Source organism: Mesocricetus auratus, unplaced genomic scaffold (genome assembly GCF_017639785.1).
Source record: "Mesocricetus auratus isolate SY011 unplaced genomic scaffold, BCM_Maur_2.0 Super-Scaffold_100691, whole genome shotgun sequence".
In the NCBI taxonomy this organism is placed as follows: Eukaryota; Metazoa; Chordata; class Mammalia; order Rodentia; family Cricetidae; genus Mesocricetus; species Mesocricetus auratus.
Window position 1 is genome coordinate 1,128,791 of NW_024429267.1, and position 27,886 is coordinate 1,156,676.

General features: G+C 46.4%; 1 long non-coding RNA gene across 1 annotated transcript; it reads left to right on the forward strand.

The window, feature by feature from the left end:
• Positions 1–27,539, forward strand: LOC121137652. The gene is made up of 4 exons (XR_005874944.1): positions 1–131; positions 6,218–6,308; positions 24,869–25,042; positions 26,628–27,539. It is a non-coding gene; the product is annotated as an uncharacterized LOC121137652 (long non-coding RNA).
• Positions 27,540–27,886: the final 347 nt, after the last annotated feature.

Genomic DNA, 27,886 nt, shown 5'->3' on the forward strand with positions numbered 1-27,886 from the left:
ACTGAGGCGGTCTCCTCATTTCATGCCTCATGGTATCACGTGACATGGGTAGGAGAAACACAGTGCATGCAGCTTTCTGGCTTGCATTGGCCTGGGCACTGGGAACTGAAGTTGAAGACCATAGGAAGGAGGTATGGAGAGCCATGTTATGGGTTTACTAAGGTATGGTTCATCTTCTTTCTTTCTTTCTTTCTTTCTTTCTTTCTTTCTTTCTTTCTTTCTTTCTTCCTTCCTTCCTCCCTCTCTCCCTCCCTTTCTTCCTTCCTCCTCCTCCTCCTCTTGAGCTCAAAATAACCATCCTCCAGGAGCTGCTAACTTCCTTATCACTCTTAGCTGCTCCTTTGCACCCCATGCTCCAGCTCTTCAGGTCAGTTATTCCGGGGATTGCTTTGCAAGAGATTTCACAGACCTGTGGAGTTTGCTCTAAGTGAGAGGTTCCTACTGTGTATGAAGTAGAGTGAGGGTCCTGCTCAATCTCCCACCATGGGGCATTTTCACCTTGCATGTGAGTCCCTGGAGGTCACGTAGACAGCTGGACTCCATCCTAGAGTTGCTGATTATGACCCCATGGGTTTGGGATGCACTGAAGTGTTTGGGTTTCCATGGATGCAGAGACTCCTCTTCCATGGACCACATCTTGAGAGCCACTGATCTGAGGTTATAGTGGAACCTGAGGTGAGTCTTAGCTGAGTTCTTTCCAAACCTCCTGAGTTCCTGCCACCTCTTACTGTGACAACTACGTGGATGTGTTGATTTTGTGCCAGGCACTGGGCTAGACCCTCATTTGTCTAGCTCCCCTTTCAGTCTTACAGTGAGTTGGTGCTTTTAATGACTCTGTTTTATGGATGCAGAAAGAGAGGCGTGAGTGTAAGGAAACTTTCCAAGTCCATTGCCTATGGGTGGAGAAACTGAGCTCTAACTATGTGTGGACTGCTCTCAGAGATGGGTCACCAGAACTGTCTTGAGTGCCCAATGAGACAGCATTGGCTAAATAACCATGGGTTTGAGCTAGTCATTGGCCATAGACAGTGAGTCCCAGCTCCACAAAGGGGAGGGAAGAAAGTGGGGAACAATGCATGGAGTGTCCAGGGACAGCAGGGAGATGAGGCCTCTGTTCTGTATGCCTCTCAGCTGGGAAAGGCAGGCCCAGGGTCTGTTTCTGACCCTCAGAGAAGGGGAGCTGTCCATGTGACTGGACCCGGTGTTCTCAGGAGTGTGGGAACACTGTCCTGTCAGAGCCCTGTGCTAGTTACAGCATCTCTGGGGTGCCCTTGAGAACTCCCTTCTCCTGTCTCTGCCACTTCCCTGGTACAACCATGAGCATTCCTAAGGAAATTTCCAATCTCCTACAGCGGTGGGTGTCCACTAGTCGAAACTGCCCAGAGACAGTCCCACAAGGTTTATGTATTGTTAATTATTGCTATCACCACTAGTGTGTGTGTGTGTGTGTGTGTGTGTGTGTGTGTGTGTGTCACTCATGTGAAGACCAGAATACTATCATGGTGTCCTTCCATAGGCTCTGTCTACTTTGTTTTTGAGCTGACTAATGAGCCCCAGAGCTTAGATACAACCCTTTTCCACCCCATCTGTCTTCCCCTCTCCACCGTCCCTTGGATTCTGGGGACTGAATTTAGGTCCTCATGCTTGCAGGGCAACCACATTATGGACTGGGCCGTCTTCCTCCACTTTCTCCTCATTCCACTGGACAACATAACAGACTGTCACTCCTGCCTTACCTTTGCCCTTATCATTGATTTGCAAAGAAAACACACTTGCCTGTGGATACACCGAGGTAGGTCTTTGGGGGCACAGCTTCTAAACAGAGATGGAATGGACATGCCATCTTCAGAGCTGGCAGCACCTCTGCTGGAGGTCAGGCTAGGTGGTTGGACTGGATGATCCAGAGGAAGACTCATGTTCCAAGCACTCTCCACCTGTTATCATAAAGGGTGCAGGAACATCCAGTCAGTTATAGAAACTCAAGTCTTTTATTTATTGAAAAGTGGGCACCAGGCTCTCCTTGCTACCATGCCATCTTTGGAATGAGTTTGCAGGTCCATCCATATTCTGTCCTAAGCCACCTCCATGCCCAGCCCTCCTCTCAATCACCCCTTTTTAAAATTTCAAATCCTTTGTTAGGCACAGGAGGATGAAGGACATCTTGTGAATACAGTCCTCGTGTTATGGAGTGCCCACACCAGCATTCCCGGGACTCCACAGTGGATCAGGAGGAATGAAAATGAATGGTTTTGAAAATGTCACTGCTCCTGTGCACACAGTGAGGGTCAGGCAGGATGTCACTCACCACTGGAAAAAAAATCTTCAGCTTCAGTAGAAGAGAGAAAATGCCGCACCAAAGGCTGCAGAGTGCTGGAAAGAGGACTCTCTCAGGAGTGCACAGGGGCCTCCACCCACTTTCTGTGACCTGGGCCAGGTCATGTGAAGTCTGTCTTCCCAAGTCTCTATGGGATTGTGGGGTGTCTCTTAATGCTAGCATAAGACACATATGACAAGGATCTGGACTGGGGTGAATGCTTGCACAGAGCCATTGAGAGAAGAAATGCAGGCAATGTGGTCCTTCCTGTATTTGAGGAGGATTCACTTCTCAAGATACTTTGAACATGGGCAAGGAAGGAGAGGAAGGAAGAGGCAGTGGAGACGGCACACTAGCTAGCTCTTGGCTCACCCAATTATGGTGAACAGGTCTCGAGCTTCTCTGGGGACTGCGGCAGTCCATGCGAGGCCTATATGTGTAGGTGATTCCAACCACTGTCATTGTCTCCATTTTGATCTAATTAGATACTGATTTGTCCTTAGCAGCTTTGGAATACCCTTTACACCCTGAGAGCTCAAAGCAACTTCCAGGAAATAGCACATAGCTTGTAGGACCTAGAGAAGATGTTCCAGAACACAGGCCTGGGTTTCTGTGTTACTGCATCCTTTTTAACTCTGCCGCCATCTACAAACGGCAAGTGAAGAAGATATAATTATTGAACACAAGTCAGCGATGCTCCAGCCCTCTGTGACTATTTTCTGTTGACGTGTGGGTTGTGAGCTTAGCTTTTAATGGCTGAGCCATTTCTCCAGCCTGTGATTCTCTGTTTAACAGCAAAACCTGTGGTTATTTTCCTGATCCTCAAAAGGCCTCTTTTCAGGCCACAAGTAGCCTTTGAACCCATGCTCTAGAATCTAGTATCTAGAGTCTAGATAATGACTCAGGATGTCATGATGGGCCTAGAGATCTGCATTTAGGCAAGTTTTTAAGGCTATATAGCTGGAAGTAGGAGGCCCATATCCACCAAGACACCACTATCAGGCTGGTGGTAAGGCTCATTGGAGTACTTGCCTAACATGTATGAAGCCATGGGTTCAGTGCCTAACACTATACACTGGGAATGGTAGCACACACTTGTACACTTGTAATCTTAGCACTTGAGAGGCAGAGGCAGGAAGACCAGAAGTTAAAGGTCAAAATTACCCTGAGCTATGAGTCTCTGTCTCAGAAAACAACACATGCACATATACAACTTTGGCCTCTGTTATCTAGGCTGTGATAGGTATACAGACCAAACCAGGCTCAATAAATCACCTCCCCTTCTTCCAAAAATCTCTCAGGATTCACACTTTGTGGGAGCTGAGAGTTTCCTTGGCAACAGATGGCTAATTTAGAAGTCTCTGTGAACAGGTGGGAGACAGGAAAGGACACAAGAAGTGACACATCATCAGGTGCCACATTAGAACAACAGGGCCCTGACAGACTCAGGTACAGGTACACACAACGGGGGTGGGAGGAGTGGGGGTGTTCAGACAGACACAACCTGCCTGCGACGTCCCATGTTCTGTTTGGTAGGAAGGCAGCTAATGAGCTCTTAAGAGGAGGTTATTCACAGCCTACCTCTGAAGCTGGTTAGGGGGAGGTTGCTTCCTTGTAGGCTTGTGGTCATATGAAAATTTTGATAACTGAAGCAGGGAGCTGCCAAGGTGTGGACTTCTACAAGCAGATAGGTCCAGAGAGCTTATGCTTAGCAAGCCACATGCACTCAGTGTCATGAGAGCTCTGACTTCCTCTCTGGGACCTCTGCTCCAGTCATACTGCCTATAGTGTGTGTGGTGTGTGTGTGTGTGTGTGTGTGTGTGTGTACAGGACAGAGAGCAATTTCAGTTTTCATCCTCAGGAATGCCTTCTTCGTGGAGATCCTCCACTGTCTCTCATTTGCCTGGAGCTCACCAATTAGGCTAGACCGGGGTAGTCAGCAATGCTTAGGCATCCTCCTATGTCTGCCCCCTCAGCACTGGAATTACAAACTGATAAGAGGATTTATGCTTCTTTTGGGTCATCCCACCATGCCTAGCATCATTTTATGTAGGCGCTAGAGATCAGACTCAGGTCCTCCTGCTTGTGGGGGCAACACGCTGCTGACTGAACTAGCTGCCACCAGCTCATTGCCTGTGTCTTGAGAGAGTAGCCTGCTATTGTGAGGACCACAGTCCTCCTCGTACTCACACCCCCAAGGCACTATTCAGTCCTGACACACCAGCAGAAAATCAGTCTCCCTTGTCCATTTCTTCTGGCGTACTGTGAGCTGACCTCAGTGACTGGAGCCGTCAGAGAGTTTGGCAGTTTAGAAACCTCACGAGGAGGCTGCATGCTGCTTCCCCAATGGCAGCCCCAGAAGGCACAAAGGTCCCCAACGTTTCCATGTCACAGCTTAGGGATGACTACCCCTGTTCCAGGCCAACTGAAACTAAATGTAAGTGGACAACCAAATCATTTCAATCATCAGCCAGCTTACTGTGTGTGATGATTAAATTTAATTGTCAGCTTGTCGTAATCTGGAATGATCCAGGAAGAGTCTTTCGGAGGATTTGTCTAGAGCAGGATGGCCTATGGGCATGTGTATGGGTGATTGTTTTAAATGTTAATTGATGTGGGAAGACTCAGCCCACTATGAGTGGCACCATTTCCTAGTCAGGAGTTCCTGGACTATATATAGAGAACAAACTGAGCACTGACACGCATGGGTGAACTAATTTATCTTTACTCTTGATTGTGGGTATAACTGGTTGCTTCAAGTTCTTGCTTTGACTTTCCACAATGATGTGTTATATGGCCTGGAATTATAAGCCACATAAACTCTTTCTCCATAATTTATTTTTGTTAGAATATTTTGTCACAGCAACATAAATTAAATGAGGACACTGAGCTAAACACTGAAGGCTGAGGATCTCCGCAATGGGCTGTTCTTCATTCTTAACCATGGGAGGGCCATTTGAAAATGAAGCTGCTTTCTCTTAATCTAAACATTACACTGTTGTTCTTTGCTTCTGTTCTCATCTCTTACTCACTGGCAATGGCTTAACTGGGTGCAGCTAAACTAGACAAATATTCAGAGATGATTGCAAAGGATGACCTATATAGATACATCCATCTGAAGGATGTCCTTGACAAGCATCAATAATTGATATGGCACATAATTGATTGGGGAGTGTCCTTAGTGTTCCAATACAAGTCCAATCAGTCTTGGTCAAGTGGACTTAGCCACCTAGTGGGGTTAGCCTGACAGAAGGGCAGGGATACAGGGGTGAGGTTCTGTTCCTAAGGTTTGATCACAGAGACCCACTGCAGTTCCTTTATCTGCTATGGGTTCCTCAGGCCTAACCAGAGGTGGATCAGGTGGAATGGAAATGCTAAGTTCATTTAATGTGAGTCAACTTCTTCCTTAGAGACTGGGTACTTTTCTCACTGGCCCTGGCACTGGCAAGGAGGGTCACTAAATTGCGAAGTACCAGCTAAGTTTGGCTATACATGCTTTTAAAGAAGTTAGCCTGTCAGCTTCCTACTCCTTGAGCATGTTCTGGAAGTAACAAAACCAATTCTTTCTCTGATTATATGGGAACTGCCCAGATTTCATGAGTGGGCTGACCCACCTTAGCCTGCTCCTCTTTCTAAGCCGTGCTCCAAATGGCCTTGATGGTTCTAACTCTGCTCAAGGCATTACACTGCTACTGGACTTGTTAGAGCTGGGACCCCAGCAGTCCTAAATGAGCCAGGCTCAGCTCCTTGCCTTCCACAAGCTAATAAAACAAACAACAGTGAAAAGCAAGGAGGGGGCAGATTTATTTAATGTGGCTGCATTGAGAAGAGGAGCAGAGAGGCCTGGTGAGGCCCTCCCATGTTCATCTTTAGGGTCCTAATTTCAAATTTTGGTTTAAATAGATGACGGGTGTGCAGAGTTCAGCAGTCATGGCCAAAGTATGGTCCTATTCCGCACCATCATCAGCTCTGGGCTCTCTGGCATAATGATCTGGTAAGTAGACATCTTGTTCCCACAGATAAGCTCTCCTTCCAGTCTTTCCTTTCTGTCTCCCAGTATGAGAATTCTGAGAGAATTCCAATTTCCTGGGGTCCATTCTTTCAACAGTCTGACAATCAAGGGAAGAGTGCAAGTGTCTCTTTGGAAAATCTTCGTTCCACACCACTAGGCACCAGTCTATGCTGCCCTTCCTCTGGTTCTCCTCAGGTTCTGGTCACAGCATCACCATCTTCTGAACACAGCTGTCTTCTATGTCACTGAAAGACTCACACAAACCCCCTTCCTGCCTGCATGCAGGTCCCCATTGCTGTCTGTGCCCTGAACCCATCACTCCCCCTGGTCTCCAGCTGAACTTATTTTCCCATCTGTTGCAGTCAAGGAGAATGCATTAACTGCCGATGCTTCTTGACTCCCGATGGAACTAAACCCTGATAAAGTCACAGAAAATGAAGTCTCCACAAGTCAACAGTGGGTTTGGTACACTTAACCCAGCCAAGAGCACAGCTTGGCTGCACAGTCTAGGTTGTTGACCCTCTTGGGTATGTGTCCAATTGGAAGCTGCAATTCATTGCCCCTGCAAGTACCTTTAGAGACTACTATACTGTATATCCTAGGTTGGGAAGGAGTCAAAGTTAGTGGCTTCTATTGAACATGCACTGCCATTGCACCATTAGGAGATTCTAAGTCAAACTATCAGAAGTCTGGGAACTCTGTATTTCTTAAGTAGGTGACATGCAGTATTCAGAGCTACTTTTTTAGTAATCTAGTTTATTTAATATTAGCAGTTTTAATTCTTAGATCTCATCATCTGCATTTTATATTAGTGTGTGTGTGTGTCTGTGTGTGTCTGTGTGTATGTGTGTGTGTGTGTGTGTGTGTGTGTGTATGAACACACAGGCCTTAGGTGTCTTCCTTAATTGCTCTCTGTTGTATACTGAGACAGGTTCTCTCAGCTGAAAACCAGCTCCCTAATTTGTCTAGTCTAGTGATCCAGTTTGCTCTGAGAATTCCCTGTCTCTACTTCCCAAGATCTGGGATTATAAGGCCACCCATTCGCTTTAAATATATATTAGGGATCTGAACCTGGTCCCCCAATTTTCTAGGCAAGCCCTTTACCCTCTGGTCCATTCCTCCAGTGTCCCATCTATATTTTACTAATGAGGAAAACGATCGTTTTCACAGTTAAATGATTGCCCCAGGCAGCAGAGCTGGTAAGTGTCAGAGCCCACATGTTCTATCAGTCTCCAAGTTCTGCTCTCTTCATTTGTTTTCAGTGTTTTCAAGAAAGAATTTCTCCCTGTCTGCCTAGTCCATGGGATTTGACATCAGTTAGATAAGAATGATTCAGAGGCCAGAACACTGATTCCTTTACTCTGTTCTTTTGTCAACTTAATTAATCACCTTGGCCCACTTCATCTGTAAAAGGGACAAAAATAAGGCCCATCATGCTTAGCCAAGAGGGGAAGTGCATCTCCTTAGGTGTGGCTTTTAGGTTGAGACCTCCTTATGCTCTCTGTACCTCACAGTACTTGATCGGCTTCAGGTCCAGAACAGTAAATGCCCGATAAGCCTTTGTGTGCCTTCAAGATGGCTCAGCAAGCCAAGATGCTTGTCACTGAGGCTGAAGATCTGAGTTTGATTCCTGGACCCACATGGTAAAAGGGGAGAACTTATTCCTGATAGTTGGCCTCTGACCTCTACATGCGTGTGTGGCAAGTGCCTCCTCCACCCAACACACACACACACACACACACACACACACACACACACACACACACACACACTAAATAAATAAATAGAAGATGTCTTTGGAATTCAATTCAATGAAATGAAATCAAATGAGTCAACAGGTTAGGGGAAAAAAGGAAGCATCTTGCTTTTGAGGCCAAATTTGGTGGAGTGGGTTGTTGCGGTTCCACTCACTTGTCACTGTTTTCTTATTTGCTTTGTTTAGCAAATTCCTTCACAGAGATCAGGGGCGGGAGCCTGGGGAGGCAAGAGAAGGGTGTGGGAAGACGCTGGAATCGGAGAAGGAGCTGAGATTGTTGGTTGAACATATTGCTGTCTGTGTGGAAAATGTTCACAGCAGTTACAACTTTGGATGAATATGCATTAGCGGCAGTGCTGCAATTTGCCTGCGCGCGCCACGCTCCACTTGGAGACTTGGCAAGATGGGTAATTATCTCCACATTATGTGCCTTGTCTCTTTCTCTTCTTAATTAAGTAACTAATCTGGTGGAGGAGAGCTCTGTTTGTGTTTGTTTGGCAGGTGCAGCCTCGTGACAGTTGTCTGGAGAAGTTTCTTGGAAATTTATGAGACTTAAAAAAAAAAAAAACAACAAAAATCCTAACTGCTCAGAGCCGAGCCGACCTGCTGGAGCCTGGGAGAATGAGAGTCAGGCGTCTCTTGAAGCACAAGGCAATGTGGTAGCCACTCATCGCAGCAGGCTGGTCAGGCTCACCAGGGGATGCTAACCTTCTAGATCTTTCTTGGGGTAGTAGGAACCATGTTGTGCTAATGTGTAAGTAAGTGTTCCTGACTTCTTGTGGGACTAGGAGACTAGAGAGGCCAGACCCAGTGGTTCTTTCTACCATGACTTCTTCTAGATTTCTGCTTTTGAGTATTTTTTCCTTCCCTTGGTTCTACCAAGCAATCTGTGAAGGAATTGATTAAACAGGCTAACTGCTGACTTCATAATAAATACCAGTCATATGGTTCACAGACAAATTTGCTGACAGAAAGATACTTGGATTGAATGACCCCCATATCCCTTTCCAGTGACCCAAGAGGTACTGTGTCCTGTATGCAGCAATATAGTCAGTCAGCAGGGTGCATGGACCATTGCTTTGATGACTCCTTCATCTGCACAGTGACAGGAGATGGCTGTCCCAGGAGGGTACAGGATGGTGCAGCCTTGCAGGGGTCCCTAAATTAGTTGCAAAAGAGACGTTAGAATGGATGACCCTGACTAGCTAGTGGATGTCACAGATGCAGGAAGAGCTTCTGAAAGGCCTGTCAGGGAAGGACTCTCAGAGGCCCACCCCTGTGGATCACAAATGATGTCGTCATCTGACCAAGCATGGGTTCTTGATGAAGACAGGAAACAGAGCTGCTTATTGCAAGCAGCTGCCTTGGTCCAGGAAGCCTTTGCCTTGACCTTTGAGTCCTGTTTTGGTCTGAAATGATGGATAGACTTGTCCTCTATGTAACTGTGTCCTTCCCAACACACACTGGATCAAAGAAAAAAAGCTGTCCAATGCCTGGTGGCTCATGTCAGGGAAATTGAGACATGATATCTTTCCCAAAATGTCTGTACCTATCTCGCCTCAACCACAAGGAACTCGATTCCACCAAGAAGAACAAGCTTGAGAGTAGACTTCCTCAAGAACACCTCCTGAGCAGTCTGCCTAGCCATTCCTTTTCACCTCAGTTGTATCAAGCCTGAAGGGGTCCCAGCAACAACTGCTCTAGATTCATCCCTCATAGGCTCACAGTGCACAGATGAACGCTGCTGAAGCCACTGTCTGCTGACAAGACAATCAATGGAAAATGAATTCAGGTGTTCAGTCTCCCCTACAGCCCCTGAGAAGCACAGGGTCTCACTGCCACCCCCCCCCCACAGTCTAGGCATGTAGGACCTGGACTCAGGTGTGGGTTATATCATTAGTTACCTCTCCACTGAACCTCAGACTCACTATGTAGCTGTGCTGGTTAGTTTGAAATGGCAACTTGCCAGAGCCTAGAATCACCTGAGAAAAGTCTCAGTTTAGCTATTATCTAGATCAGGTTGGCCTGTGAACATGTCTGTGGGGGTTGTCTTGATTGTTCATTGATCCAACCCATTATGGGCGGCACTATTCCCTAGGTAAGAAACCCTGAACTGCAAGAATAATGGATGCTATCTGAAAACAAGCAAGTAGGCAGCATGGGTACATTTGTTTCTCTCTACTCTTGACCGATGAAGTGATGTAATCAGCTTCTTGAGTTCCTTCCTGCCTTGACTTCCATATGATGGACTATGACTTGTAACTATAAGCCAAATAATCCCTCTCCTACCCTGTGCTGCTTTTTTCTGAGTATTTTATCAGAGCAATATAAATAAAACTAGAACAGTAGCCTAGGATTATCTCGAACTCCTGATCTGACTGCTGAGAGCTGGGGTTACAGATGTACACCACCACGCCCAGTTTACCAGTGCTGGGTATCAAAACCAGGTCTTTTGTGCGTGCTAGGAAAGCTCTCTACCCATTGACCCACATCCCCTGTACTGATTGTTTATTTTAGCAACTTCAGACAAGTCATAACCCAAAGTGGGAATGGAAAAAAATGTCCTTTATTGTCCTTCAGACATACTTGTTTCTACTGTGGCCACAGATGACAACATGAAGAAACACTTGGGGAAGGACCAGCTGGAAGCTATAGTAGTTTCCTCTGCTTAGGATCTCTGGCTTCAAGTTCAAAGGAGGCTTCTTTGGGACTACTCCCATATTTATTTATATCCCCAACTCAAACACCTTTCACAGATACATTACCTGCAGGAGAGAGACAGAGAGAGAGAGAGAGATTGAGAGAGAGAGAGAGAGAGAGAGAGAGAGAGAGAGAGAGAGAGAGGATCCTCTTTTCTGTGCTATTTGCTTTATATAATTGGGGCCCATCCTAATGTTTTGCCTTGGGCTCTGTTGCTGTCCTCCAAACTCCTGCTTGCCTCACATGTCACACACCATGGGTACCCAAGTCCACTTTCTTAGTCCCATTTCTCATGTCTTCCACCCTGATTACTAACATAAGAGTTTTTATCTTACTGCCTTCAGGAAGCCATAATGGACTTGATGGCTGTAGTAACAATTTATGTGTTCCGTGGTCTGAAGGCTGGAAGTTTCAGGTCAGGCTACCCCATAGGGTGAGTTTAATAAGGATCTCTTTCTGGCTCCCAAAGGTCCTCTTTCTTGATGTGTGCTTCTAAGTCAGAGTGACATCATCTTACTTATATCTCTTCTTAGACTCTAATCTCTCTCATGAGGTTCCACCCTCGACCCAATCAATCTCCCCCTCCCAATTTCACCTTCAAATACCACCAATGCATTTCAATATATTAATGTTGGGAGATGGGGCAGAAACATTTGGTCCATAGCAACCTTCCATCTCTCAAGGTTTAATTCCAGGATGGCTTCCTGGAATTTCTGCATGCATAAGGCTTGCCTTTGGTGGCAATAAGAAATGCAGTTTAAATTAGCAGAAAGAAAATAGGGGTAAGTGGTTCTGACTGTGAAGTCTAAGGTTAACCTGGACACATGATGGCCTTGGGACTTGGTCTTTTTTTCCCCATCTCTTTGTTTCCTTCCAGAAGCCAACATCTTTCCTCATGTGAGGTTAGGAAGTATGCCCCCTCTTTCCACAATCCAAAGTCTGATTCCTGTCACTTGAAAATGCTCTGGGATATAGACTTACAAACATGGGTGTGGTAGCTTGAATGCAATTGACCCCCATAAGTTCATAGGGAGTAACACTACTAGGAGTGGCCTTGAAGTAAGTGTGGCTTTGTTGAAGTGAGTGTCATTGTGAGGGCAGGCTTTAAGGTCTCATTTGCTCAAGCTTTACTCAGTGACACAGTCTACTTCCTGTTGCCTCTTCTGATCAAGATGTAGCCAGCACCATGTCTGCCAGCAGGCCACCGTGCTCCCTACCATGCTGATAATGGACTGAACCTCTGAAACTGTAAGCAAGCCATCCCAATTAAATGTTTTCCTTGTAAAAGTTTCTGTCGTCATAGTGTCTCTTCATAGCAATAGAAACCCTAACTTAGACACGTGTATGGAGGTAGAGCATGGTGGACCAGTGCAAGTCTCTAGACAAGGTGTCGGGATCTCTACTTTGTCACCTGGGGACATTTGCTGCCAAAGTCTGTGTCAGGGAAGGGTCATAATGAAGCTCCCTTGGCTTACTCAACTTGATGGTGCCCTGAGGTGGTTAAACTCAATTACCAACTTGATTGGCTGGAAAGTCAACTAAGAGATACACCTTTGGGTGGGTCTGTGAGGGCATTCCCAGAAAGAATCAACAGAGGGGAAGAGCTCTTTCCTTGGAGTGGGTGGCATCTTCCAGTGGGGGTCCAGATAGAAAGAGGACTGTGGGAAATGTGGTGATTGCCTACCTGTCTTCCTTTCTTGCCAGTAAGTTTAGTTTATAGTCTACCCACTTTCTTCCAGCTGCCACGGAGGTCGTTTACTGCCATCAGAACCCAGCTTCTTTAGCATGAGGACTAGCGACTCTCCAGCAATGCTCCAAGCCTTTGGCATCAAATTGGCACTGCTGAGGTATCCATAGGGTCTTCAGCCTCTCTGGATTATTGACAGTCACTGTTGGACTACCCAGCCCCTATCTCCTCAGCCAGGCTACTAAGTCCTCTGTGGAATGTATAATCAATCATGCTCTGGCTCTGGCCCTCTGGAGACCCACGCTCCCACCCACACCCCCCTTGGCTGGCTCGGCACCTCCTCCACACCCGGCCCTGTAGCTAGCTCACTGGCCCTGCTGTGTACCTCAGGCCTTACTTAGGGGCTCTCTTCTCCACACAGCAGCAGATGCTAGAAGACCCAGTGGGACTCACCCCAACCTCTCTTTTTACCTCCTTAAGGGCAAAGGGCCCATGCTCTATCTACATGTACATTATGCAGTAGACTGCTGGGCACCTAGATCCTGGTAATTGATATACTAGTGTGTGTGTGTGTGTGTTGGGGAGGGGGGCGTGTGTGACAAAACATGGCTTACTAGATTTTGTCAAAGAGTAATTCTAGACACAAATCTACAATTTATGTGTCAATAACTTAATATTCCCTAATATTTCTTTCTGGATGTCTTTGAAAAGAAAGCCTAAGCTCCCACCAGGCAGACAGTTCCCTAGGGCTGACCGGAAAGGTCACTCCAAGAAGGCAGAAAGGCAGCAAGGTAACGTTTCAAAGCCTCAGCATGGCAGGCATGCACCCTTGTTTCTTTGGAACAGGTACCCATGGCACCCAGAGGCATGGACCGACCAGGTAGAGTCTGATCTTATAGTAAACTGTGGGCCCCTTGTTTTGTAAAGGATCTTACTAATCTCTCTCTCTCTCTCTCTCTCTCTCTCTCTCTCTCTCTCTCTCTCTCTCTCTCTCTCTCTCTCTCTCTCTCTGTCCCTCCCTCCCTCTCTTTCTTCTCTTCCTCTGTATCTTCCCCTCCTGTTTTCTTCTTGAGTTCACGTAGTTCAGGTTGGACTGAAATTCACTATGTACCAGAGGACCTTGAAGTCCTCACCTCCAGTATCCTGGGATGACAGGTGTGTTCCGCTGGCTTATGTGGTGCTGAGGGTGGAACCCAGGGCCTGTTTGTCTGTGCATGCTGACCAAGCGCTCTACCAACTGAGCTTCAACCCAGCCTACCTCCATTTCTCTTGTTTTTTTAAATTTCATTTTATAAGTTATATTTATTTGTGTGTGTGTGAGAGAGAGAGACAGAGAGAGACAGAGAGAGAGGGAGAGAGACAGACAGACAGAGAGAGAGAATGCCATGTCATATGTATGGAGGTCAGAGGACGTCATTTATTTAACTGGCAGTTACCAGTTACTGACTAGACACCCAATATTATGCTGGGAAGAAATACAAAAATGAATCAAAACCCGAAAGCAAGACCCACAACTGAAACAGTCACCCAGTGCTGGAAGGCCTTTTGTGTAGTGAGCATGAGCAAAGCTCCCTGTGCACCTCTCACACTGCCCTCCGTGTCTTCGAGGAGTACGTAGACTCTGTGTGTTCTGAGTCACTCCCTCTTCTCTGTGGCAGCGGAGCCTGCTAAGACCTCTGTCCTCTGAATGTGTACCATGTCATTTCTTGACCAGAACCATAAATATCTGTGCCCACACTCATGACTCTGCGATGCCTAATGAGGAGGCCACCCTGGAAATACAGTCCAGTGAGCACCTGATGTATTTCTTGGGTTACAGACGAGTGGGAATTCCTAATGGAAGTCACTTCTTTAGTGACCCGGGAAATGTAGAGGGGGCAGAAACTCGCTAAACCTTCCTTTATTCTTTGATATTTTGTGTGGGAGGAGGTGTCATAGGCAGCCTGCACTTTCTGGTCACTAAAAGACAAACTGGTCCAGGAATTGATTCTGGCTTTGGGTAGCTCACAGAAGCTGAGTATAAATTGCAGACCCATTGTAGCTAAAATAAGCAAATGAGGCTGCAGTAATTTCAGGACAGCAAATGGATGATTACAAAGTGGTGTGGAAAGATGTCGTTTTCCAGGACGAAGGAAGGGCAAGTTTGCTAGAGGGCTTCCTAGAGACCAGTCCACTGCTGAGCCTTAGAGAGAGCTCATTCCAATGTCTCCCAGAAGAATGGGCTAGAAGGAACACCCAACTTGAACAAGCAATTTTAAAGATTTTATTTTTAATTATGTGTGCATACACATATGCATGATTGGATTATCCATGGAGGCCAGAAGAGGGCATCAGATCTCTTGGAGTTGGAGTTACAGGTAGTTATGAGCCATCTGATGTGGGCGTTGGGTCCTGAATTCAAGTCATCTAGAAGAGCAATGTGCACTCTTAGCTTCTGAGCCGTCTCTTCAGTTCCTGAGGCAACTGTGATGCGGTGGTGTGTGTGTGTGTGTGTGTGTGTGTGTGTGTGTGTGTGTGTGTGTGTGTGTGTGTGTGTGTGTGTTCCACCGTGTAAGTACATGTGGAGGTTAGAGGTTGACAGTGGTTTGGGTTTCTCTTCCTCATTCACTTTTCCAGTTTGCTTTTGAGACAGGGTCTCTCACTGAACCAAGAACACACCATTCTGCTAGACTGCCTGCCAAGAGACTCCTCAGAACCTGGCTGTCTCTGTCCCCCAGTGCTGGAGTTACAGGAATGTGACAACCATGCTGCTTTTCACCTGAGTGCTAGGTATCCGAACTGGGGTCCTCAGGCCTGTGCTGTGAACTTTATCAGATCAGAGGTCTCACTTTCACATTAGGACTACAGCTCCTGATGTTTAGTGTGGCCTTGGGAAGGGTTCTTCCACCTCATGGTAAAACAAGGTTTCATCTTTATATTCTTGTTTCCAGAATTCCTTCCAGGTTCCAGAGATTCGGTCTGTGTTCTGCCTGTGATTTCCTTGCCTTGCAGCTTTTGCAAATCTTATAATTTGCCTTGTTGTCAGGGAAACCATTCAGGATGTTCACCTGAGCTCACAGACAAAATAGCCATTAGGTTGCTCAGGTTCCAGGAACTGGGCAAAATGGAGATTGAGTCCTGCCTGGTAAACCTCCACCAGTTAGAGACAGTTTCTAGAGATAGGATTGAGTCAGCCATGGCCTGCGGGATGGGGTAGGGAGAGTCATAGTTGCCCTGCTCAGAGGCAGGTAAATGTAGTTAGGAGATTGCAGTCAAATCTCTGGTCTGTGAGCTGTGTGGCCTCAGATGACCTTTTTCTGGACTCTGCATCTTCATTCAGACAAGAAGGACTGTGTCTGGTCCCTTCCGTCTTTCCTGCTATGCCACACTGGTGAGGGGTGATGTCTCACTCAGGGAAGCAAGACTTGACTTTGCCAGTGCTATCTCCACAGTGACATTCTGAACACCTTTGATCTTCCCCTCCCCACAGTGACCATGCACATAACATGCAAGGCCTGTGTAGGGATAATTCTCTGAGACAGGGATGGGGATGTTCTGGGTCCTTAGCCTAGTGCTAGCAACTGAATATAACGAAACATTCACTCCTAGATATTTATTTCCTAATCTGCCCCCTCGATATTTTGTTCACTATTGGCTGGCTGATGGGCATGGAGTCAGACACCTCCTCTGGACCTCTGGCCCCAGCTGATCTGTCCAGAAGTTCCAATCTGTGCATGGGAGGTGGAAGTTGCTGGAGAGCTTAGGATTTGTAGATCCCAGGCTCAAGTCAGAGCAGCATGCTAATCCAGGACCTCCAGTGTCACTTAGAACCCTTGTGTGTGTGTGTGTGTGTGTGTGTGCGCGCGCGCGCACGCGCGCACGCAGGTCTCTCCCTGTCTCTGTGTGTGTCTCCCTGTCTCTGCGTGTGTGTCTCTCTCTGTGTCTCTCACACACACAATATATATATGTGTGTGTGTGAGAGAGAGAGAGAGAGAGAGAGAGAGTGTGTGTGTGTGTGTGTGTGTGTGTACTCTATAAGCACAGCTGTCTTGCATAGTCTCTTTCTGGACTGGCCTGGCTGGCCACTATTGCAACAAACTAGGCCTGGTATCCTACCTTAGACTTGGAATCTGGCCTCCAAGGCCATACCTCTCAGTAGACAGAGGTTTGGGGTGTTGTAGGGGTGAGCTGGCTCCTTTGATTTGTGCACAGAGAGGTAGCTGTTTTACAGTGATGGTATGAAACAGGGGCTGAGGGAGGAGCAAGGGAGAGGACAGAAGGGTGAATCCTGGGGCTGTGGACCACAGCTCACATTTCTGAAGCAGCAACTTCCCTGTGGCTCTCAGAGGGGTCCAGTAGATTTGTCAGTAACAAACAACAAGTGACTCACATTGTGTGTGTATGTGCACATGTGCTTGTATGTTCCTCTGTGTGTGCGCACATGTATGTGAGGGGTGCATGTGTATGTGTGTAAAGGCCAGAGGACAACCTCTGGAATCATTCCTTAAGAGCCACCCACTTGTTTTTAGACACGGGGTCTCTCCTTGGTCTGTCCTTGCTAAGAAGGTTAATCTGACTGGCAGAGTCCCAGGGAGACACTTGTCTCTGCCCTCCACCCCCCAGCATGGGATTCTAAACATGTCCAGGATTCTTGTTGTTTTTGACAGGGTTTCACTATGTAGCCCTGGCTAGCCTAGAACTCATTAAGTAGTCCAGACTGAACCCAAACTCAGAGAAATGCATCTGCCTCTTCCTCTGGAGTGCTGGGATTAAAGGCCTGTGCCACTAACCCTGGCAGCAGAGGCTTGTTCTTGTTCCCCAGCCCTGGGAATCAAACTTAGGTTCTCATGGTTGCAAGGCCAGCATTGTACTGACGGAGCCACCCCCGCCTCCAGCCCGTGACTCACATCTTCTGCTGAGATAAATCTAATTTCTGTTGCTCGCCCCATAAACACACACAGCCCGCTTGCCCAGCCAGAGCAGGTGGCAACACCACTTGCCAAGGAGATGCCATGGGCCCCAGCTGACTCTTTCCAGCAGCTTCCCAGCCCTTCTTCCCAGTGCCCGCCCCCAAGCATTCTTTACACAGTTTCACCTTAAAGAAAAAGTCCCTTTACCCTCTTTCCCCCACTGAATCACTGTTGTTCTGACATGCAATTCAGCCCCTCTCAAACATCCCTTGAGAAAAACATGAAGATGCAGAACAAGATTCAGCAGCCCCTGGGGCAGGGTCAGGGGATCTGCATCCTTAATCGGCCTCCATGGCAGGCTGGATGCTGCTGGCTCAAAGGACCACACTTACAACATCAAAGATTCAGATTTCCCAGGCAAGGAATTAGCAAATGAGTTGTCAATGAAAACCCTGAGATCAGAAAAAAAAAAACTCACAAAAACAAAACCTAAAGCAACACACTAGTTTTAATTAATGAAAAATATCTGAATAGGCCATCCTTGTTAAGAAACCCCAAGTTATTCTCTCTCATCCTACAGAGAGAATAACCCCACTCACTCTCAGGAAAAAGAAGGAAGGAGTAAGCCCACATTGTAATTAGCGTATCAATGGCTGATGATTAAATGGGGCTTTCTAAAGGGCTGGAGAATATCTGGACAGTTTCTCTGCCGCTCAAATTCTCAAGCATCAGCTACCTCTGGCTTGTTCTGGCCTGCTGCTACTTATTATTTGTGCATAGCCTATTTTCAAAGGCAGACAGAGTTGCGGCCCTCCCTGCGACATTCACAGCTCCCTCGGCAATGCAGCCCCGTCGCCGGTGCCAATCTCCTCACCAAAGACATTGCTTTTGTTTTATTTTTCTCTTTCAAGAAACTGACATCTCAGCGCCTCATATCCATCTTAGTTTAAACAAATGTTTTGATTACATCCAAGCGCGAGCCCAACAAAAGCTGTTGGGACCGAGCTGACGCATTTCCCTATTAGTTTTAGACAATTTGTTCTAATATTGTTGGGAATCGTTCGTTTATACACCCATACAGATTTGATTACTTTACTTGTTTCATTAATCTTTATTTGTTTAATCATCTGTTTAATCTGTTTAATCGTTGGTTTAAGTGGAAAGCTTACATGAAGATGTTTCACGTTGGCTCATCCAGGCATCCTGACGTGGAGCCCAGCATTCCTTTTTGACTATTTATCACGTTCTTTTATAGGGCTTCATGAGCCACTTGAAAGCCTGTAGGATGCTTCAGGGAATTCAATAATTTAGTAGTTCTTCACCACTGAACATGATGTATTTTTAAAAATGTTATTTAAATAAGCAATATTTGTGGAATAATTTGACTTCCATTCTGGGCTTGCGGTTCCTTCTCTCCCAACCAAATGCAATATTTAAGTTGGCATGGAGACCTGTCTTTAAGAAACTGGGAAGGGAGGTCTGGGAGACTGGGACTGTTCTCAAGGATGAGAGGCTCTTGTCTGCTCCAAGTCCAAGTTGGGTTTTGTGTGAAAGCTGAGGCAGTGCCTGGAATCTGACACAGCCTTGTCACACTGTCAATGTGATGTCCTGACTTCTCTCTCCATGTTGTAAATGTGTATCATGTTCAATCATCAGTCAGATGTAGGGCCCTAAATTCAACCAAGACCCCTTGGGAACTGTTGGGGAACTTAAATAGTCATTTGCTTTTGCCCCCATAAATCTCATGAATAGGTTGTCAGCTCATGCCTATGAAGAGTCTTTTGTGGGAGGTTCCGACTATACTCGAAGGTGGGAGGAGAGGGTGCTGTGTAAGCTTAATGTCTCCATGTGGGAACAGCAGGTGCAATTTCAAAGAGCCAGAGGGAACATCTTGGAGTGGGGTGGGAAACTTGTAGGGATTCATTGATGTTGCAAGAATCAGGATAGACAGAGCCCAACTCCTCTGCAATTGGAGAGGCTTGCTCAGGAAAGAGATCCCTGCCTTTATACCACCCTCCCAAGTCCTCAGCATCCTCTGAAGCCCCCAGTTACATGCCACTTATGCCTCCTACCCCAAAGTGGCTACTACATAGTTTGAGGCAGAATGGAGACTAGAAATCATTGTCAAGGAATCCCCTACCTCAACCCATACCTTTCTGAACTTTTTAGTTCTCTACCAAAAGAGCTAATGTGAGGACAAAAGCAACCATGCTCTGTCTTGCCCTTACCATGCCAATTTTCACAGCCACACGTGGTTAGATGTCCCTCAAGGCTGTCTGGAATGTAACTGGGCTGTAACTTGTACATTTGCATATGTAGTGAATGATGTTCGTGACTCTAACCTCACCCTTTGACCTTTCAGGCATGATCATATGGGGAACATGGCCCCCTACCTGGATGCATCTGGGTTAGTGCATCCATTCTCATTGGCCATGTAACTTTGAGTAAGTTGTGTAAGACAGACGGACACAGGAAGTTAATAAGGACCTCAACCAGTGGCATCTCCCTCTCTGCAGTCCCCCATACACCTGTTTTGGGGTTTTGTTTCCCATCCAACAGGTAAGAATTTCAATAGTCCTTGCCTCACTGCTTATTGTAAGAATGACATGGCAAAACAGGTGCCCATGCCTGCCCAGCCTGGTGCCTGGGGTCCATCTATGGGCATGCGTGCAGTTGTCCTCTGAAGGAGTGTTGGGAGGTGGCTCCAGAGGGAGAGATTCTACTGGTTGAGATACTTATTAGCCTTCTGTGTCCTTCTGTCTGTCCCAGTGTTATCTGGAAGACTGAGTGGCTTCCTGTCACTGGTGTATGTCTGTCCTGATGTCCCATTCTTGGTTATTCTCCCAGGTACTCCACCTGTCCCTATTGTGCCTTCAGCCTGAGACTGCTCTTCATTTGGTCCTCAGAAATCTAGTCCCTGGCCATACTTCTGGAGGGATGACTTCTAATCAGGTCTTGGGTGGTATTGAGAGAGATGGATTTATTAATCATCTTCCTCCCGAATATCTAGATTTCAGTATCCATAAACCACTGTCTTAAAACCACTGATTCCTGACTCTGTCTGTACTCTTCCGTGGTATTCCCATAATCCTTCTTTTTTAGTATTCCCAGGAGTGTGGCCTGAAGTGGTTAATGTACTGATTGCCATGAATATATTGCATATAGTTATTGTAAAAAAAAACAGCTGTTCTCCCAAGTTCTAGATTTGACAATAGATGTTGGGATAGGGACAAAAGAGCGCCTTGAATTGTGCTTAAGGAGCACAGGGGTGAAGCCTGTGGTCAATATCCCGAGTTCTCAATGGCTAGGGGCCTCACAGAGGGTCTGTAGAAACTCAGCATGGGGCGAATGCCAGAACAAACTGGGAAACCTGGCCACACAAGCCCCAGGTCATGCTGGTGTGACCTTCTGTAGCCGTGTCACACTTGGCAGATGCCCACGGAGATGTGGACTGATGGGGACGCTATCTCCCGTCACTAAGATCTTCCCTTCCACAGCCGCAAGAGCAGGGCTTTGTGGCTCAGTAGTCTTTGCACCTCATCCTTCCTTCCCGCTTCCTCACTTGATGGCTGGCCTGCAGAGTCAAGGGATTGAAAAGGTGAGGTCAACCAGAACTTGAGGTTGGTAATAGAGAGTGATGAGCGGTTCTGGCAACTCTGTTATTAGTGTTGGGGCACCCACTGCATGTCAAACTCTATGCTGAGTGCTAGGATTGCAGCAGTGGGTCATCTGGGCTCCCTTCAGAGGAGGCTATGAAGATGAAAAAAAGAGGCTTGAGTGCACCCATGAATACTGAGTAGGCTGCTGTATTGAATAAGAGCTCAGAGTGCTTTGCCTGCCAAGCTAAGAACCAGGCTCTCATGAGCAGTGATGACTCATAAAGTGGTTCGGGATGAAAGAGTGGGATGAACTGATTTTGTTTTTGAAACTTTTAATTTCAAAAATAATTCACACTCATAAAAAGACAGAATGGCCTGAAGAAAGTATGAGATTAGAGTTTTCATGGTGTCCCCTCTCTGCATCTGCATGCTTTTATTGGTTTGTTTATTTACTGCGTTAAAAAAAGTGTGTACTTTCTCCACAGAAATAATATTATACTGCTTATCTGCTAGTGTATGTCATAAATGACTATCATTTCATATGGGTGCATATAAGTTAATCTTGCTGTTGGGGCACTATTTCCTGCCCACTTTTAAAAAATGGTCACTGGGTGCTGGAGAGATGGCTCTTCAGTTGAGAGTGCTGACTGCTCTTCCGGGGACCCAGGCTCTATTTTCAGCACCCACAAGTAGCTCATGGCCATCTGTAATTCTAGTTTCAAGGGGTTTGACACACTCTTCTGGCCTCTGTGAGCACCAGGTACTCATGTGGTACACAGACACACATTTGAGCAAACACCCATACACATCATGCACATAAAAAAGATTTTTAATGGCCACTAACTCTGTGATATTCTGTTTTAGCTTTTGAGCACTCACTGAGCTTCTGAATAGGACATCTTTGTTTTTACTATTTTTTCTAGATTTAATTTATAGTGTGTGTGTGTGTGTGTGTGTGTGTGTGTGTGTGCAGGAGGTACTTGCATGTGTGTGTGCAGGAGGTGCATGTTTATGTGTGTGTGTGTGTGCAGGAGGTACGTGTGTGTGTGTGTGTGTGTGTGTGTGTGTGTGCAGGAGATGTGTGTATGTGTGTGTAGGTCAAAGAACAGCTTCCGAGAATTGGTTCTCTCCTTTTATCACGTGGGTACCAGAGATGGAGCTTAGGCCCCAGGCTTGATGGGAAGACTTTACCTGCTGAGCCATCTCATTAGTCCCTCATTTTTACTCTTAACCAAATTATGCCTGAATTGAAGTGTTCTGTCCACACATAAAATTCACATACTTGGAGTATAGCTGTTGACTTTTGGCTGCGAGTATCACCACATAACTATTGTTACTATTCTCACACATGAAGCATTTCTCCCCCTGCCAAGTCTCTCCTTTGCTGTCAATCTCTCTCTACTTCCAACCCAAGAAACCACCGATGTAGATTGTGATGGCTAATCTTGATTGCCCACTGGACATACTTTAGAATGATTCTGGAAACAAAACTCTGGGCGAGTCTTTGAGGGAGCTTTCAGATTAAAGTTAGTTGAGGAGGAAAGGCAACCTCTACATGCAGAGAATCATTTCATGGGCTGGGGGCCCAGACTGAACACAAAGGAGATCTCGAGCGGAGCACTGCTGTCCGTTCATCTCTCTGTGCTTTCTGAGTGATGGTACAGTGTGCGCAGCTGACTCCAGCTCCTGCTACCCTGCCTTCCCTCCGGTGTGAACGGTATGAACCCTCAACTGTGAGGCCGAAGGACCTCTTCCTGCTTTTGTCAGTCATTCACCAGCGCAATGAGGAAAGGGACTAATATAATGGTTTCCATCACTATTATGACAGAATTTGGTTTGTTTAAGCTTCAATGTATAAAGACTAATAAAGTATGTATTTTTTCATAAACGAATTTTGCTCAGCATGATCTTTTGATATTCATCAGCGCTGTTACATTTACTAGGATTTTATTCTTTTTTACTTCTGAACATTCTATTCTATTGCATAGATTTATCACAATTTTCTGTTGACTCAACTGTAAGAAGAAATGGGCTTGTTTCCAGTTGGGGCCTATTACAAATAGAACTGTTAGGAACACGCTTGTAAGAGGTCTTTTGTGAACATATATTTTCATTTCTCATATGCTGAGTGGCAGAATGGCTAGCTCATGTGACAGGTGTACTTCGGGGTTTATATGAAGTTGTAGAAATGCTTTCCAAAAAGGGTCCTGCCATTTTTCATGTCTATGCGGTACATATTACATTATATATTATTACATAGGAGAGTTTTATTTGGTCCATATATTTGTCAACACTTGACATTGTCAGTTTTGTTAGTTTTAGCAACACTAGGGAAAGAGAGTATATTACGATTTTAATCTGTGTGCTCCCATGGCTAATGAATATGATCATGTGGTTTTCATGTGTTTATTAAGCTTTCATATATTTTCTTTAGTACAGAGTTTGTTCCAATATTTAGTTCATTTTCGCTGTTGTTTCTCTCTCTCTCTCTCTCTCTCTCTCTCTCTCTGTGTGTGTGTGTGTGTGTGTGTGTGTGTGTAGGGTGTTCAAGGAGGCCAGAAGACATCAGATGTCCCACTCCATCATTCTTGACCTTACTGACAGTGTCTCACTGAGCCTGGAGCTGGGCTGACTGGTTGCAAGCCCCAGAAGTTCTCTGGGCTCTGCCTCCATGGTGTGGGGGTTGTAATAATGTATAGCCATATCTGGGCTTTTCTACAGGTGCTGGGGATTTGAACTCAGATCCTCATGCTTGCACAGCATTCACTCTTACCACTAAGTCCTCTTCCCAGCTGCTTGTTTTGCTTTTGAGGCAGAGTCTTGCTATATAGTCTAAGTTGGCTTTAAGCTTGCAATCTTCCTGGCTCAACCTCCTGAGTACTGGGATTACAGGGAAGGGATTTTGTAATTCCTTTACGTAATTGGCTATATGAGTTTAAGAAGCTAATTCAGAAAAATTCGCTCTGCCCCAGGAGCAAGGAGTTGCTAGAAGAAGATGAGTTGGGAATTGAGACACATTCAAGAATTCTTTATGAGCACATGTGTGCCTGCAATACACTAAGAGTTCATCTTGCCCATGTCTTACCTACACATAGATCCTTTCCCTTTTCCTGTGACTCAGTTTCCCTGTTGTCCATCATGAGCATGATGTAAGCCCAGCACTCCAGAGCATTGTTCTGAAGCAGAAAAGAAGAGACTCATTCAACAGCTCAGTTACCAGATAGTTCCTCAGTACAAAGCCCCCTGCAGTTAGGAACTTAACATTTGCCTGCTCTTCCAGGCTGGAAAATCAGTGCCAAAATGAAAGTTGAGAGACAAAGGGCTGGCAGCTAGTATGAACAGACTCTCTCCGTGGAGAGGATTTCTTCCAGATCTGTTCCAGAATCACCAGAGTCCATACAGCCATGGTCATGTACATACTGTGACCAGTGGGACACAAAGTGACCTGCAGATATGTAGATGTATCTGTAAACACAATGGTTACATTTTAGGGTGTGTGTGTGTGTGTGTGTGTGTGTGTGTGTGTGTGTGTGTGTGTGTGCTGTCTGTGAGATGGAGGTCAGGGACCAACTTGTGGGAATCAGTTCTCTCCTTCTATCATCTGGGTCCCAGGGATTGAACTCAGCTTGTCAGGCTTGGTGGCAAGTGCCTTTACCTGCTGAGCCAGCTCAATGATCCTGCAATGATTACTCATTTAAGGGAACATTTTTGAGCCTTTACCTGGTCTAGTGGTTTGAATGAGAATGTCCCCCATAGGTTCGAGTATTTGAACACTTGGCCCTAAGTTGGTGGTGCTAGTTGGAGTCGAAGGGGTTTGGCCTTGCTGGAGGAAGTGCATCATTTGGGGAGAGCTTTAAGAGCTTACATCCTTATCAATCTCCTAATTTTCTCTCTCTGCTTCGTGCTTGAAGTTCAGGTGTGAGCTCTCAGCATCCAGTCCCTGCCACCATGCCTGCAACTTGCTGCCATACTCCCTCACCATGAGCCAAATGAACTCTTCCTTCTATAAGTGGCCTTGGTCAAGTTGTTTCACCACAGCAATGGAAAGGTAACTAAGTCCTGGAGCATGTGCAGTCCTATAATTGGTAAGTTTACACTGTTTCTCTGGGAGTACTCCAGGCCTGACCCAATCCTGTGCTGTCTGCTTGATACCTTAGGTAACATTATGGTCTCCTGGTCTAGGAGCTGGAAAACAGCAGTCAACAGGTTGCTCTCTTATCTTTATTTTTCTTTGTACATATTTGTGTACTGGTACCCTAAGGCAAAAATGGAGGTGAAGGTGGACATATATATATATATATATATATATATATATGTATATATTCTGTACTATACAAGTTTATTGGGAGAAACAGCCAGTTTGACTCTGAGTTTCCCAGTCAGTTTTACAACCCACATTGTCAATAAGTCTAAAATTAAATCACTTTCTTGGGAGAAGCAAGGCCTTCCCTTAAAAACCAACTTGCTCGATGAAACCTGCCTTTGTCTGCTGCCTCTAGACTTGGGCGCGTGGAGTTCCCAAATGATCCCAGTAGAAGCTATACAGATAATGCTCAATGCAAAACGCATGTGGAGCAAGCCCGGTGTCCATGTGAGCGGAAAAGAGAAGGGACTCTGAGTTTAGCACATGGATATCTTTCTTTCCAGACTGAACACAGTGTTGCTATTTTCTAACAGAAAAAAAAATCCAAGTATTTCAATGATGTATGAAATTACCCTGGACTCTGTGCTTGGCTGTAAATAAACAGGATCATGACTATTTTAAAGTAATTCATTCTACCTTTTGTTTAAAGGCTAGGTCTCATGTAACCCAGGCTAGCCTTAAACTTGCTGAGGATGACCTTGAACACCCGATCCTCCCGCCTATACCTCCAGAGAGCTGATGGTGCTGGTGTGCTTTACCTTGTGGAGCTTGTGATAGAGCCCAGGGCTTCACGCTGAGAGGCCAGGGCTCTTCCAGAGGAGGCACACTTCTTGCTCTACGCTTTCACTTGTGTTGTGGTGGATGAAGGGGAGGGGGCACTGGTTCCGGGACTGTCAGAACTGAACACTTCACAGCATTTGATACACCTGGAGACCTCCGACTCAGAGCCTGCCCGTGTCTCACCCCAGACCAGTGGGATGTGAATCTCTAGGCTGGGGCCTGGAGGATTTTTTTGTTTGTTTGAAAGGTCTTCTGGTCTTATGGAAACAGACTCCAGAATCAGTGAAAAAGGAGAAAGCATCAGAAACCTGAAGGAAGGTGGGCTGGGGAGAAGGTTCGGTCAGTCATGCACAAGCATGAGGACCCAGGTTCTATCTCCAGCACTACGTAAATGCTGGGCATGGTAGCACATGCTTGTAATCCCAGCCCTGGGGAAGCAGGGACAGGAGGAGTCCTGGAGCTTGGTGGCCGAACAAGCCTAATTGGTGAACCCCAGGTCCCAACAAGAGATACAAGGTGGACAGTTAGCCTTTAGGAAATGTCCGATGGTATCCTCTGGCCTTTGCACTGGCAAGAATACATACCTGCTAGCCGTCACAGGTGTACCTTCACAGCGTACCCACAGACACACTGCCTCACATTCATCACAGAGACTGACAGACAGGGGGGGGGGAGACAATCATGGGGCCCTAGGAGGACCAGGTCATCACCTGAACAAAACAATGGACTCTGCTCTCTCTCACCAGGACCCCACCCTGCAGGCCTGGGGACCTTGACAGCTCTCTCTCCGCACCTGCACCCGACAGTGATATCGCAGGAGTCAGTCTGTAGCCACTGAATGGATTATTTCTGAGAAGAGGAAGAGATGGAAACATGGACGTTTCCAGACGAGACTGAATGTGTCCAGGAACCCTGGTTTCAAAGCCATGGCACCTGTCCAGCCAGGCTGTGAGCTCACTGGGAAACCTTCAACTGCTTCTCAAACACTGCACAGCTCCCAGGGTGCTAGAGGACACTCTGCCTCAAGGAAGACTTTTCCCATAGCTGAGGGACAAGGGCAGGAAGTATCTGCTGAAGCCTCTGGCTGTCTTGACAGCGGAGACAGCCTGGTGACGAGCAGCGGCAGACACTTGGGTCCCTTGGCCCACCTCTTCCAGCCCAGCTTGGCTGCCCAAGGCCCAGTAGGAGGGTGGATGGTGGGTTTCACTCGGTGAGATCCGACAGAAACCACAGCAGCTCCTCTGTCGGCTCCAGTAATCATCAGCCTCAATCTCTGGTGCGATATTTTATGAATTAATAAAAATGATCACGGGCAGTCCAGGGGGACCCAAGGAAGAATCGCATGCGGTAGAATTTTAATGAGCACCATGGGGAATTTCAACCTTCCCCTGCTTTTTATTATTATTTTTTGAAAAAATATCTTCCCTTCTCCCTCCTTGCTGGCCCACCCCTTTTGAAAAAAAAATCATAGACTGAGCCACTCTAAATGACTGTTACATGAATTAGGTGTCTTTCCCTCCCCGTGTTCTTTGGCCCACCACACAGCCCTCCTGCCCCACACACCCGCCTGGCACACCTGCTCTCTGCCCTAATTGAGCAGATCATCAGCCTATTTGTCAAGCTTAGCCCAGACCCCCTAACAGCCACCTCCTCCCCTAGCCTGCCAGCACTGGCCTGCCTGGAACGCTCAGCAGATGTACGGTTTGGTGAGTGTGTGTGTGTGTGTGTGTGTGTGTGTGTGTGTGTGTGTGTGTGCCTGTGTGTTATGACAGATCTTGTACTCATTATTGAATAATTCATTGTTGCGTTAATGTCTTCAGATACCATCTCTCACTTCCTCAGTCTTCTCTCTCATCTGGCTCGCTGGGGAAAACTTGATTATGCCTGCCGCCCTGACGACAGAGTACACAGATAAAAGATAATTGCTTGGCTTGACTCCTCCATTGATATGAAAATAAGATTTAAATTATTCACTCCGGTTTAAAGGTTAGTTGAAGGTTATTAC